The sequence below is a fragment of the Salvelinus sp. IW2-2015 genome, unplaced genomic scaffold, assembly GCF_002910315.2.
Source record: "Salvelinus sp. IW2-2015 unplaced genomic scaffold, ASM291031v2 Un_scaffold3111, whole genome shotgun sequence".
Classification (NCBI taxonomy): Eukaryota; Metazoa; Chordata; class Actinopteri; order Salmoniformes; family Salmonidae; genus Salvelinus; species Salvelinus sp. IW2-2015.
The window spans coordinates 29,201-41,378 of record NW_019944401.1 but is presented as its reverse complement, the minus strand read 5'-3'; the positions used below and the strand labels follow the sequence as shown (position 1 = coordinate 41,378).

At 44.2% G+C, this 12,178-nt stretch overlaps 1 pseudogene; it reads left to right on the top strand.

Moving 5' to 3' along the window:
* The window catches only part of LOC112075370 (semaphorin-3D-like), a 48,557-nt pseudogene that overhangs the window by 9,191 nt on the left and 27,188 nt on the right, over positions 1 to 12,178 (top strand).

Genomic DNA, 12,178 nt, shown 5'->3' with positions numbered 1-12,178 from the left:
AACTCTGACTAAACTCCCTGTTCCATCTCTCTGACTAAACTCCCTGTTCCATCTCTCTGACTAAACTCCCTGTTCCATCTCTCTGACTAAACTCTGACTAAAGTTTATCTACTTTTTTTCTGGATGACTGTGTGAACTCACTCTCCATGGACGATGTGAGCAAACGTTTAAAAAGGTTAACAATCAGAAGGAATACCAGGGTTTGCTCTCAAAGCACGCGCAGACCAGCTGGTAAGTGTCTTCATAGACATTTTCAGTGTAAGTGTCTTCATAGACATTTTCAGTCTCTCCTTGTCCCAGTCGGTAATCCCAACATGTTTCAAGCTGACCACCATTGTCCCTGTTCCCAAAAGCTCAAAGGTAACCTGCCTAAATGACTATCACCCTGTAGCACTCACATCTGTAATTATAGAGTGCTTTGAAAGGCTGGTCATGACACACATCAACACCATCATCCCAGACTGCCTAGATCCACTCCAATTTACATACTGCCGTAACAGATCCACAGATGATGCAATCTCAATTGCACTTCACACTGCCCTCTCCCACCTGGACAAGAGATGAAATAACTATGTGAGAATGCTGTTCATTGACTACAGCTCATAGTCCCCTCCAAGAGAATCACTAAACTCAGGACCCTTGGTCTGAACACCTCTCTCTACAACTGAATCCTGGACTTCCTGACGGGCCGGTGGTAGGCAATAACAACAACAATTCCGCTGACCCTCAACATGGGGGCCCCTCAGTGGTGCGTGCTTAGTCCGCTCCTGTACTCCCTGTTCACCCACGCCTGCGTGGCCAAGCAAGACTCCAATACCGTCATTAAGTTTGCTGACGACACAACGGTGGTATGCCTGATCACCGATGTCAGCCTACAGGGAAGAGGTCAGAGACTTAGCAGTGTGGTCCCAGGACAACAACACAGCCTACAGGGAAGAGGTCAGAGACTTAGCAGTGTAGTGACAGGACAACAACACAGCCTACAGGGAAGAGGTCAGAGACTTAGCAGTGTAGTGACAGGACAACAACCTCTCCCCCAACGTCAGTAAGACCAAGGAGCTGATCGTGCACTATAGGAGAAAGAGGAGAGAGCATGTTCCCATCCACATCGACAGAACTGTTGTGGAGCGGGTCGAGAGCTTCAAGATCCTTGGCGTCCACATCACTAAGGACTGAACAAGANATTATGAAAATCCACTCCACATGATGAAAAGTAGACTGGTAGAGATTGAATATGTCCAAAAACACTCCAGCCAGCTGGTCTGCGCATGCTCTGAGGACGCAAGCTCAAACACTCTTAAATGTCTTACTCACGTCGGCCACGGAAAAGGAGAGCCCACATTCCTTGGTAGCGGGCTGTGTCGGTGGCACTGTGTTATCCTCAAAGCGGGCGAAGGTGTTTAGCTTGTCCGGAAGCAAGATGTTCGTGTCTGTGACGTGGCTGGTTTTCCCCTTTGTAGTCCGTGATTGTCTGGAGACCCTGCCACATACGTCTCATGTCTGAGCGACTCCACTTTGTCTCTGTACTGAAGTTTTGCCTGTTTGCCTTACGGAGGGAATAACTACACTTGTATTCTGCCATATTCCCAGTCACCATGCCATGGTTAAATGCGATGGTTAGCGCTTTCAGTTTTGCGCGAGTGCTTTTAATAGTTTTAATAGTCACAGTAGGTACAACATATCCTATACATTTCCTGATAAACTCAGTTACCATATCAGTGTATTCGTTAATGTTATTCTCGAAGGCTACCCGGAACATATCCCAGTCCGCGTGATCAAAACAATCTTGAAGCGTGTATTCCGATTGGTCAGACCAGCGTTGAATAGTCCTCAGTACGGGTACTTCCTGTTTGAGTTTCTGCCTATAGGAAGGGAGGGGCAAAATGGAGTCGTGATCAGATTTGCCAAATGGAGGGCGGGCAGGACCTTGTAGGCATCCCGGAAGTTGGAGTAACAGTGGTTGAGTGTTTTAGCAGCGCGAGTACTACAGTCAATGTGTTGATAGAACTTCTGTAGCGTTTTCCTCAAATTTGCTTTGTTAAAATCCCCAGCTACAATAAATGTCGCCTCAGGATATGTGGTTTCCAGTTTGCATAAAGTCCAGTGAAGTTCTTTGATGGGCCGTTGTGGTATCGGCTTGAGGTGGAAAATACACGACTGTGACTATAACCAAAGAGAATTCTCTTGGGAGGTAATACGGTTGGCATTTGATTGTGAGATATTCTAGGTCGGGTGAACAAAAAGACTTGAGTTCCTGTATGTTATCACAATCACACCATGAGTAGTTAATCATGAAAAATACACCCCCGCCCTTCTTCTTCCCGGAGAGATATTTATTCCTGTCTGCGGGATCAAATGAGAACCCAACTGGCTGTACGATCTCAGACGGTATATCCCAAAAAAATAGAACATAGCATGAGTAGAATAGAACTATATTGAATCTCTATGGTTCTCTGTRCGTCTCCTAGGAGCCGTTGTTCCGTCTGCAGAGCCATGCTGTGGAGTCTGGACAGGGGAAATGCCCCTTTAGTCCACGGGAACCCTTCACCGCCAGGCTCACCGGTAAGTAATATACCAATACAATGTCCACATACGAAACCCTTGTAGTGACATACAGAAGGTTGACAGGGACACATGCTATATTTTCAGTATTTGAAGAGAATGACCAGGCTCACTGGTAAGTAATATATCCAGCTAATATGGAAAATATTGACATTAAGGAGACCATTTCCNTAGACTATACTGTATAGTACACACCATATACACCCTCACTAGACTATACTGTATATACAGTACACACCATATACACACTCACTAGACTATACTGTATATATAGTACACACCATATACACACTCACTAGACTATACTGTATATATAGTACACACCATATACACACTCACTAGACTATACTGTATGAAAATTATTATGAAAATCCACTACATATTATGAAAATCCACTCCACATGATGAAAAGTAGACTGGTAGAGATTGAATATGTCCAAAAACACTCCAGCCAGCTGGTCTGCGCATGCTCTGAGGACGCGAGCTTAAACACTCTTAAATGTCTTACTCACGTCGGCCACGGAGAAGGAGAGCCCACATTCCTTGGTAGCGGGCTGCGTCGGTGGCACTGTGTTATCCTCAAAGCGGGCGAAGAAGGTGTTTAGCTTGTCCGGAAGCAAGATGTTCGTGTCCGTGACGTGGCTGGTTTTCCCCTTTGTAGTCCGTGATTGTCTGGAGACCCTGCCACATACGTCTCGTGTCTGAGCGACTCCACTTTGTCTCTGTACTGACGTTTTGCCTGTTTGATTGCCTTACGGAGGGAATAACTACACTGTTTGTATTCTGCCATATTCCCAGTCACCATGCCATGGTTAAATGCGATGGTTAGCGCTTTCAGTTTTGCGCGAGTGCTTTTAATAGTTTTAATAGTAGGTACAGTAGGTACAACATATCCTATACATTTCCTGATAAACTCAGTTACCATATCAGGGTATTCGTTACTGTTATTCTCGAAGGCTACCCGGAACATATCCCAGTCCGCATGATCAAAACAATCTTGAAGCGTGGATTTCGATTGGTCAGACCAGCGTTGAATAGTCCTCAGCACGGGTACTTGCTGTTTGAGTTTCTGCCTATTGGAAGGGAGGGGCAAAATGGAGTCGTGATCAGATTTGCCAAATGGAGGGCGGGGAGGGCCTTGTAGGCATCCCAGAAGTTGGAGTAGCAGTGGTCGAGTGTTTTAGCAGCGCGAGTACTACAGTCGATGTGTTGATAGAACTTCTGTAGCGTTTTCCTCAAATTTGCTTTGTTAAAATCCCCAGCTACAATAAATGTTCGCCTCAGGATATGTGGTTTCCAGTTTGCATAAAGTCCAGTGAAGTTCTTTGATGGGCCGTTGTGGTATCGGCTTGAGGGGGGGATATACACGGCCGTGACTCTAACCGAAGAAAATTGTCTTGGGTGGTAATACGGTCAGCATTTGATTGTGAGGTATTCTACGTCGGGTGAACAAAAAGACTTGAGTTCCTGTATGTTATCACAATCACACCATGAGTAGTTAATCATGAAAAATACACCCCCGCCCTTCTTCTTCCCGGAGAGATATTTATTCCTGTCTGCGGGATCAAATGAGAACCCAACTGGCTGTACGATCTCAGACGGTATATCCCAAAAAAATAGAACATAGCATGAGTAGAATAGAACTATATTGAATCTCTATGGTTCTCTGTGCGTCTCCTAGGAGCCGTTGTTCCGTCTGCAGAGCCATGCTGTGGAGTCTGGACAGGGGAAATGCCCCTTTAGTCCACGGGGAAACCTTCACCGCCAGGCTCACCGGTAATAATATACCAATACAATGTCCACATACAAACCCTTGTAGTGACATACAGAAGGTTGACAGGGACACATGCTATATTTTCAGTATTTGAAGAGAATGACCAGGCTCACTGGTAAGTAATATATCCAGCTAATATGGAAAATATTGACATTAAGGAGACCATTTCCTCCACAAGACTTAAGAGACTGTTAACGTTGACTGTGACACACAATATTCAATATTTTTTTTATTTTTATTTCACCTTTATTTAACCAGGTAGGCTAGTTGAGAACAAGTTCTCATTTGCAACTGCGACCTGGCCAAGATAAAGCATAGCAGTGAACAGACAACACAGAGTTACACATGGAGTAAACAATAAACAAGTCAATAACATGGTAGAAAAAAAGAAAAAAAAGAGAGAATCTATATACAATGTGTGCAAAAAAGCATGAGGTGAGGCAATAAATCGAATAATTACAATTTAGCAGATTAACACTGGAGTGATAAATCATCAGATGATCATGTGCAAGAAGAGATACTGGTGTGCAAAAGAGCAGAAAAGTAAATAAATAAAAGCAGTATGGGGTGAGGTAGGTAAATTGGGTGGGTAGTTTACAGATTGACTATGTACAGCTGCAGCGATCGGTTAGCTGCTCGGATAGCAGATTTTTAAAGTTGTTGAGGGAGATAAAAGTCTCCAACTTCAGAGATTTTGCCAATTCGTTCCAGTCGCAGGCAGCAGAGAACTGGAAGGAAAGGCGTCCAAATGAGGTTTTGGCTTTAGGGATGATCAGTGAGATACACCTGCTGGAGCGCGTGTTTGCGGTGGGTGTAGCCATCGTGACCAGTGAACTGAGATAAGGCGGCACTTTACCTAGCATAGCCTTGTAGATGACCTGGAGCCAGGGGTCTGACGACGAACATGTAGCGAGGGCCAGCCGACTAGGGCATACAGGTCGCAGTGGTGGGTCGATAAGGTGCTTTAGTAACAAAACGAATGGCACTGTGATAAACTGCATCCAGTTTGCTGAGTAGAGATTGGAAGCTATTTTGTAGATGACATCGCGAAGTCGAGGATCGGTAGGATAGTCAATATGTGACCTATGCGGCAATCAAACCCACCCTTCCAGCCCTCAGAAATGGTTGTGACCAGGAAGGGAGTTAGAGAGAGAACCACATGATTAGTTCTCACATAGTTTTGAAGTGGACGTAAAATCCCGCCAGACCCCAGTACATAAAACATATGGTTCATAATTAGGGTAACAGAGTTATGTGCTACCACTGGGAATGAGGTCCTGCTCTGTGCGTTTTAGGAGTTCTATGGTACCTCTCTATGTGATTGAATATCCATAAGTATTAGCTGAATCGATATTCACACAGGCTATATATTATATAAACAATATACTGTCCAACAAATATGACAGACATATTTCAAATAATACATTTTGATATACATTATCTCTCCCAAAAGGGTATAGCTGTAAATAGAATATAGTTCCAAAAGAAATGAAACCAACCCCAAATTACTCTTAGCCTTGAAACCAGCCAGATTGATGCGCTCAACCATATTGACTCTACCTTGATGAGGGTCTTATAAGATGTAACAGGGAATATGTATGTATGTATGTATGTATGTATGTATGTATGTATGTGTGTGTGTGATGTGTGTGTGTGTGTGTGTGTGTGTGTGTGTGTGTGTGTGTGTGTGTGTTGTGTGTGTGTGTGTTGTGTGTGTGTGTGTGTGTGTGTGTTGTGTGTGGTGTGTGGGTGTGTGTGTGTGTGTATGTATGTGATGTATGTATGATGTATGTATGTATGTGTATATATGTATGTATGTATGTATGTATGGTGTGTCTGGTCTTAAGCCAAACCCCATCCCAATCTCACCCCTAGATGGAGATTTGTATGCCGGGACGTCGGTGGATTTTATGGGCACCAACACAGCTATATTCCGTACCTCTGTGCACAGCAGCAACCAGCACTATATACGAACTGAGGCCTACCAGGACCACTGCTCAATGGTGAGACAGACAGCTATACTACGTACCTCTATTCACAGCAGCAACCAGCACTATATACGCACTGAGGCCTACCAGGACCACTGCTCAATGGTGAGACAGACAGCTATACTACGTACCTCTGTGCACAGCAGCAACCAGCACTATATACGCACTGAGGCCTACCAGGACCACTGGCTCAATGGTGAGACAGACAGCTATACTACGTTCCTCTATTCACAGCAGCAACCAGCACTATATACGCACTGAGGCCTACCAGGACCACTGGCTCAATGGTGAGACAGACAGCTATACTACGTACCTCTATTCACAGCAGCAACCAGCACTATATACGCACTGAGGCCTACCAGGACCACTGGCTCAATGGGACACAGACAGCTATACTACGTACCTCTATTCACAGCAGCAACCAGCACTATATACGCACTGAGGCCTACCAGGACCACTGCTCAATGTGAGACAGACAGCTATACTACGTTCCTCTATCACAGCAGCAACCAGCACATATACGCACTGAGGCCTACCAGGACCACTGGCTCAATGGTGAGACGCAGAAGACAGAAGATAATGTGAAAGAAAACAAAAATGTCTCTATGGCAGTTGTCAAAAGATGTCCTAATTATACGTACTCAGCTAGGTCGTAGGCACAAGCCTCAACCGTTATCCTTAACTCAGCCAATTCGGGATTCTTGCCAATCTTGTCGTCATTTTGAGGAGGCAAATCACTCCAAGTCATTATTTGACGTTTAGGTCTAAGACAAACGTCCAATACTGAAGTGAGTTGATGAGTATGAGTCCTCATCGTGATATCCTTTGTTTCTTCCATGCAGAGCCTTAGTTTGTGGGTTTCTTCTCCATTCCAGACACTCATCATGTTCTAGACTGTTCTAAAGGGTTCCTACAGATGTAGGATCTTCATTTTAGCCAATTTGTTAGAGCAGGAATATAATCCTGCAGCAACAGAAAATGTGAGTTATGTGGATTAGAATTAATGGACATTTTTYGTAAGGGGAAGTCTGAAATGTCAAAGTGGAAATCACAAACTTTAGAATCCTTTTTAAACCTCAAATACACTACAAGTTTAAAATATCCTGCAGTGCAGGAAAGTTATCCTGCAACAGGGGTGGTCAAATTAAGATCCTACATCTGTATACTGTACTATCCTCCTCACCATGATATAATTTCCTCCCCATGCAGAGCCAGAGTTTGTGGGTTCCTTCTCCATTCCAGACACACAAAGTGTGGACGATGACAAGGTTTACTTCTTCTTAAAGGAGACAGCTGTAGAGTCCAGCCAGTGGGACAAGAGGGTTTACAGTAGAGTGGCACGCATCTGCAAGGTAAATAGGAATTCGCTACAATATTTTCACAAAGGGCTTAACAGCAGAGCCTACAGTGGCAGGCAGATCCTACAGTAACAGCAGAGTCTACAGTAACAGCATAGTCTACAGTAACAGCATATCCTACAGTAACAGCATATCCTACAGTAACAGCATAGCCTACAGTAACAGCAGTCTACAGTAACAGCAGTCTACTGTAACAGCAGAGCCTACAGTAACAGCAGAAAAAGCGGAGATGTGAGTATGTCTGGTCCTTGTTCTTGGTCTCGCAGACCTGTCGCGCTCGCTTCGCTGGCTCAGGGTGTTGCTAGTTGTGTGGTGGTGTGTGTGTGTGTGCTGTGTAGTGGTGTGTGTGTGGTGTCGTGTGTATTGTGTGTCGCTGCGTCAGTTGTTAGTTGTTTATTGTGTGTGTCCGTGTGTTGTTGTTGCTGGTCGTCTGTGTCGCTCTGTGGCAATGTGTTTGGTTTGTTGTATGCGTATGTCCATGATAGTACATAGCTAGTGTGGTTTTCCCGTAACTCGTATTGGCTATTCTAATATTCGTCTCTGTTGTGTGCTATATGCTTTAACCTGCAACGCGCCGCACTCCCCGATATTCTTGACTCTTGCCTGTTTTGCCTCTCTGGACTAGACTGGTAACGATCTCGCTGTATGCCTGGCCGACCGAGATTCGTCTGGGTGGATTTTATGTGGCGCTTCGGCACACAAGACAGAGTCCTGATCTGACCACTTCCGTTCCTTTCGTGTTCTGTACCTGTCCTGGATCTCTGAGACCTCAGCGAGTCATTGTCGCAACCTTCTGACGTGCTACGTACAATTAGATCACATTCGGCTCCACTTTGGCCTTTGCCCCTTTTACGAGGTTGTCTAATCTGTCGTTGGTCACTTCGTGATGAGCGATACAGACCATGCCCTTCATGTACGTCTGCTTTCCTCGTCACTTTCTACTAAGACTAAGCAAGATAATCTCCCAGCTTATCGATAACTAAACTAAGAGATAGGCCTTACGTCGTGCGACTACGCAGCGAGTACCTAGCTTGGCTCAAATGTGAGCATAGAAAGACGCATGATAAGCGTACGTTTTTCCTCTACTTAAGCAGCAAGTACCATGCTCACATATAGCTATACGCGTCACAATGCGACGCGAGAATCCGCAAGGACCACACTGGACTACAATGGTGAGACAGACAGCTATACTACGTGTTCCTTATTCACAGCAGCAACCAGGCACTATATACCGCACTGAGGCCTACGCAGGACCACTGGCTCAATGGTGAGAGCAGACAGCTATACTTAGCGTTTCCTCTATGTGCCACTCCAGCCTACCTAGGCACACTCGTGTACAGCACTCATATAAGAAAACGATATGACGCGGGCGCACTGAGAGCTCTAGCCAGGATCAGTCGGCTCCACATGGTATGTATGATCCAAGATGACGAAAGGACCATATGTAAGATAAATGTCGAGAGGAGAGCAAAGACACACTGATCTATATGCGACGTTGTCAAAAAGATGTCGCTCAACACTGTATAGGCGCCTTACTTGCAGCTAGGTTCGTATTAGAAAGGCGCGAGACACGCTGAATGTATCCTTTGTATATTATCTCAGTCACGCGCTCTCGACAGCGCGTAAAGTCTCTCTTCGCTTAATTTTCTCAGAGATAGTGAAAGAATACATGTGTGCAACTGGAGCAAATGCGACCAAGGTCAAGATATTTGAGAACTGGGCCAACAGTGTAGTTCTGTCACAAGTGATCAAACACGATCATGTTACAATCAGTAATAAGCTTTGAGCAGGTTTGTGTATGATCGAGATTATAGTGTGTCCACCAATTCAAATGCAAGTTTATTTCTAATTCGTTAGATATCCTGTTGTTTCATCCGATGCACTGAGTTCGTGATATCTCTAGCGCGCTATTTCTAATCTCTTCTTCGTAGCTGGCGATAGTACCATCGCAAATCATGTTCAGCCTAAAGAACTCGTTTCCTCACAAACGCAAGGGGTCATAATATCTAGACTCGTGAGGTGGATCTGATACAAGTTTTACGCCCAAGTTTGTGTCTATGAAGGCAGAGAAAAATAACTCCTCTCAGATAAGCAGAGGCACACACAGACACCATTGATGGAATATGAATAGTCGCGACTTAGAAGAGAATTAAAATGCGAAAGTGTCTACTCAGTGAGAGGTGTTTGCGGCAAGGTCCCTTGCATTATATGTGTGCATAGATGCGTCGAGTTGATCGACGATTATAACGCACTGTCTAAGAGCTACAAAGTTGATAATAGATATTCAATTAGGCTAGTTCGTATGACAGAGATAGAGTTATCAGCAAGGTCAAAATAAAATTCAGGAGTAATGTCAGTTGGCCTTTTCATAGCCACTGGTGCTGGTCCAACATATTAAAACAAAAGAACGCTAAGGAAAACATGGGTGATGTGGTTTCAAGCCACTTTGCGTGTTCTAATCTTCCGCTTTTGCACAGACATAAATGTCTATGTATGCGAATTCTGTACTAATCTTACACAATGTATCTTATTAACTCCAACATAACAAAGAAACGATTAAGCTATAGGTTGTATGTAGATCCTCGCCATACATGTCAGTACGCACACATAGAAATTAAGATCTCAGTTGGGTTCTCTTCGCATCCTTCTCATGTACATCTTACTATGCTCGTAGAAGACAGATGACAGAGGGTTTCACGCTTTGTGCTATCTCTTAATAGAGTGATTGGTTGGACTGTAAGACGATCCACGCAATGTGTGGCATCAAGAGGGTCTATTGGAATCAGATCAGTAAGTGGTCGAGTTCGAACTACTCTGCAAAGCAGGTAACATGGGATATGATGTGGTTGACATAGTAGACCAAGTATACTTCTAATTCAGTAGAGACTCAAAAGATGGGTTTAACTATAGGCTAGGTAGAAGTACCTAGAATATATCGGTCAGGCTACAAGATCTAAATCACAAGTCAAAGCAAGATGTTATTTGTTCTCACCAATGGTTAAACACCGCGAATAGCTCTCCACAAGTGTGTAAGAAACTTCCTTAGCAGTGGATAAAATCGCTCTTACTTCAGTAACAGCCATATCCTACAATCAGTAACAGCATAGCCTACAGTAACAGGCAGTCTACAGTCTAACAGCAGTCTACTGTAACAGCAGAGCCTACAGTAAACAGCAGAGCTACAGTAACAGCATATCCTACAAGTAACATCAGTCTACTGTAATAGCAGCTACTGTACAGCAGAGCCCTACAGTAACAGCAGATCCTTCATTAACAGCAGATCCTACAGTAACAGCAGAGTCTACAGTAACAGCAGAGCCTACAGTAACAGCAGTCTACTGTACAGTAGTCTACTGTAACAGCATATCCTACAGTAACATCAGTCTACTGTAACAGCAGAGCCTACAGTAACAGCAGTCTACTGTAACAGCAGAGCCTACAGTAACAGCATATCCTTCATTAACAGCAGATCCTGACAATTAACAGCAAGTCGTACTTGTAAGAGCAGAGCCTACAGTAACAGCAGATCCTACTGGTAACAGCAGAGCCTACAGTGAACAGCAGAGCCTAACAGTAACAGCAGTCTACTGTAACAGTAGTCTACTGTAACAGCATATCTACATAACATCAGATCCTACATTAACAGCAGATCCTTCATTAACAGCAGATCTACATAACAGCAGTCTACAGTAAAGCAGATCCTACAGTAACATCAGATCCTACATGTAACAGCAGATCCTACAGTAACAGCAGTGCCTACAGTAACATCCGATCCTATATTAACAGCAGATCATACAGTAACATCAGATCCATATTAACAGCCGATCCTACAGTAACAGCAGAGCCTACAGTAACAGCAGAGCCTACATAACAGCAGTGCTATCTGTAACAGCAGAGCCTACAGTAACAGCAGTCTACTGTAACAGCAGAGCCTACAGTAACAACAGAGCCTACAGTAACAGCAGTCTACTGTAACAGCAGAGCCTACAGTAACAGCAGATCTACGTAACAGCAGTTCTACTGTAAAGCAGAGCCTACAGTAACAGCAGATCCTCCTGTAACAGCAGAGCCTACAGTAAAGCAGAGCCTACAGTAACATCAGTATCTACTGTACAGCATATCCTACAGTAAACAGCAGATCCTACAGTAAAGCATCAAGATCCTACAGTGAACACCAGTCTAATGTAACAGCAGATCCTACAGTAACAGCAGTGCCTACAGTAACAGCAGATCCTACAGTAACAGCAGTGGCCTACAAGTAAACAGCAAGATCCTACAAGTAACAGCAGAGCCTACAGTAACAGCAGATCCTACAGTAACAGCAGATCCTACAGTAACCAATCCATACATAGACAGCAGTGCCTACAGTAACAGCAGTTGCGCGACAGTAACAGCAGATCCTACAGTAACAGCAGTCCTATCAGTAACAGCAGATCCTACAGTACCAATTTGACTGATATTAGTGAGACTAAAAGCTACCTAGTTGAACGATATTT